Here is a 3,340-nt window from a genome sequence, read left to right as displayed (position 1 = left end):
TCTCCCTCTCTCCCTCTCTCCCTCTCTCCCTCTCTCCCTCCCTCTCTCTCCCTCTCCTTCTCTACGTTTTTAACAAAACAAAACCAAAATGAACTGATGGATTTGTAATGATAGTTTGTTGCTGGAGAATGCTACTTTGCATGCTTTTTTTCTCTTGCAGGGTATGTTCTGTTTTGTGCTTTTCCTTTTAGAAGCTACTAAAGGGTTTTGGGGATGCTTCTGACTGTTATGAAGGCCAAAAGGTAACAATATTGTTCTAGGAAATGAGCATAAATGCGTTCCAGTGATGCTGTAAGGCATACATGCTGTCTTTTTTTTCCTTGTAGGCCTGTTGACTGGGGCTGCTTTTAACCCTTTCATATTTGCAGAGAATGCAACCGTGTGACAGTAACTGAACATTGGTCCAAAATCTTTCCAAAAGGTCAAGGTTCACAAGGTGAGATATGATAATTTTAAGCATGAATTTAAGTATTTATTTGAAGATCCGTTCAGACACAGATTGACAGTGCATTGGTACCCTGGAGATAATATTGGGTGGAGAGTGGAGAAGAAATACTCTTGACGTCAGCCAAGTTTAATGGGATTAGAGTGACTTTCTGATAGAGTTGCTATCAAGGCGAAATCAGAATGACTTCATTAAATCGCATGTGGCTGGTCATTTAGAAGAGGCAGGCCTGAAAAGAAGCAAATTTAAGAGAATGGTAGGCGTCAGGGCCTTGTGGGGAATTCACTGTTTTGCATAAGACTAAAGCAGTACCCATGTAGCGTTTTCCCGATGATTACAGGAAAATGGAAGGACTTTGCCAAATCCAGGCAGCCTAGTCCCCTTTTTGGGATTTGAGGAGTCTGAAGGTAGATTTGCCTTTTGTTCATTCATCACCTTTCGTTTTACCTTGCTCTGTGTGTTAACCTGAAAGGCTTTTCACTCCGAGTCAAGTGGTGGAATGGCTTTTATTGATTTGGGCGGGGGTGGGGTTTTGACGGTGAGTTTGCCATTGGATTATTTGTGGCATACGTTTTAATATGGAATACTTAATGCAATGCCAGGAGGAGACTGGGTAGTCTGGCTTCTTCTGTGCAAAGATGCCTGTTAACTCAGAGCTTTACAGCAGTGGATGGTAGAAAATGTCCAGTGCCTGAAAGGATGACAGTTTGATTGAGCTGGCATTTTTATGCATCCTCCAGAACCAAAAGAGGTTTTAGAGGAGAAGAGAGAAGCAGCAGTGATCAGTGGTAGCAAAGTAAAGAACAAAGGCAGTGAGACCTCACGGGGGAATACGAAACATTTCGCCTTGGGGTTCCTTGTGAAAAGAACTGCAACTTCCCCAAACAGGAAACCAGCAGTTCCAGAATCAAGTCCAAGATGATCGCAGCAACGGATAGAACTAGTTCTGTCTTCTGGTTTGGTAAAAGTACAGTCAAGAGGAGCCCATAGAAGACACGATTGAAAACAAATTTCTCCCCTACTCTGTGGGAGGGTATTTTGTTCCTCTTTGCATTCAGCAGAACAGTCTTTTCAGAAGTGCCGAGGGTCTTAGAATGGGTTGTGTGCTGGCAGTTGGTGGGCAGAATATCTGCAGTGAAGGGTGTCAAATATGCAAGGGTTTTATTGTTGAAATTTTTTTCATATGATTTCAGAGCATCCAGCGTGTGCTAAAACTGGCAAAAGAGAAACAACAGGGCATGGTTAGCTCAGAGTACTTTGTGTGGTATTTAATAGAGATAAATGCAATCTCGGACTGAGAGACCAGTAAATAGCTCATGTGATGGAACAAAATTCTTGACAAATCACTGTGCGAAAATTGGTTTTCAATTCTACAACATTTTTGACTGCCAGAGGTTCTGTGTCTGAATGTGGCAGAAATCTGCTTGCAAAGCAGATCCCAATCCACGTTGCATGATATGCTGTTCCTGCTTTTCTGGTGCCAACTAAAACTCAGATGGCTAATGTGATAAACCTTAATTAGCTTAATACTACAATGAGCTGTTTTATAATTGAGTCCTTCACTCCTGTCTTTAGAAAGTCAGTGATTTTTATTTAACTTTGACAGCTAACCCCTTGCAGTGACTGTTTCTTGATAGGATGTTTAAAAGCCCTTTTTGTAAGGCGTGGCGTGTCCCAGAACGTTCTGGTTTACTCTCTGTGGTTTTTAGATTTGTTACTCCCCCTCCCCCCAGAAGGCGCCTGGAAAATAGCATTTGCTTTGCACGCAGGCCCGTCTTTCCACTTTCCAGCTGCAAAGAGCCGTTGCAGGTCGGAGAGCTGTTTCTCCAGGGCTGCAATCAGGAGCCCATCTTGGCTGGAGGTTTGTCTCAGGTGGCGATCTCATGCTGGGCTCTGAGGATGTGGCAGGCCCAGGTCTCCCGGAGAGGAACAGAGTTTTCTGGGCTCGGGAATGTGAGTGCGGGAGAAGCCGCAGTATCCTCTTGCCCAGAAGAGCCAGGTGGGAGTAGGGTGGCACCCACCCTTGGCGCCGGGCCGATGGGCCGCTCGTCTGTCGCCCTGCGGGCAGCTACACCTGGAGCCCGGAGCCCAGCGCCTGCTCGGGACTGCCTGGGGCAGTCTCCAAGGACGACAGGCGGGCCATCCCCTCTGGAGGAAGAATGTGTGGGTTTGGCTGAGGAGGGTCCACTGGAAAGAAAGTGTCACTGGGTGGTGAACCTTTGCTTGTTTTTATCATTTGCCTACGTAGCTTCACTTTTTCCATGTTAAAGAAGGTTGCATCCAGGGTTTTTAGAACTCTCCGCCTCTGGTTTAGGAGAACTCTCGCTCGCCTTCTCTCTCCCTCTCTCTTTTGCTGTCTTTTCTCACAAAGAGATTCCCCACCCACCTCCCACCTTGACTCCTTTCTAAAGGAGGGTCTAGGAATGCTGCAGCCAACGCGTGGATGGAATTTTCTGCTGATACCTTTGACTAGGATGAGTTAGAACTTCAGGATTTGTAGTCTCCCCCCTCCCCCCCGCCTTTATTTCTTCCCTTGAAATGCTTTCTTGGGCTGTGCTGTGGTGTACCGTCTGTCTCCTGTTGGTTTTGAATAACCTTTCTCATATCCTTGGTGGATCTCCATTTAGCTGTTCACAGCTGGAGCGGAGGTTGCCCTCCTGTGGAACCTTGCAAAGGTTGCCAGCACGGGGAGGGGGGGAAAGACTTGGGGTTGCCCCCCACCCCGTCCCCCTAACATTTCTTCCTCATCAATGCAATACAGTAGCAACAAAATAATAACAACAGCTACTGCTTAACGTCAAGGAAATCCACACCTTTGTGTTAATTATACAGGCGGTACCTCAGAGATACTGTGGCTCTGGGTTCCAGACCACCACAAGAAAGTGATTATCGCAA

General features: G+C 46.2%; 1 long non-coding RNA gene across 1 annotated transcript; it reads left to right on the top strand.

The window, feature by feature from the left end:
• The first annotated feature begins 32 nt into the window (after positions 1 to 32).
• Positions 33 to 2,208, top strand: LOC114484389 (uncharacterized). The gene is made up of 3 exons (XR_003677235.2): positions 33 to 242; positions 327 to 436; positions 1,334 to 2,208. It is a non-coding gene; the product is annotated as an uncharacterized lncRNA (long non-coding RNA).
• The last annotated feature ends 1,132 nt before the right edge of the window (positions 2,209 to 3,340 follow it).

This window comes from Physeter macrocephalus, chromosome 19, assembly GCF_002837175.3.
Source record: "Physeter macrocephalus isolate SW-GA chromosome 19, ASM283717v5, whole genome shotgun sequence".
Taxonomy (NCBI): domain Eukaryota; kingdom Metazoa; phylum Chordata; class Mammalia; order Artiodactyla; family Physeteridae; genus Physeter; species Physeter macrocephalus.
Note: the sequence above shows the minus strand (reverse complement) of the source record. Positions and strands in the feature narration are given on the sequence as shown.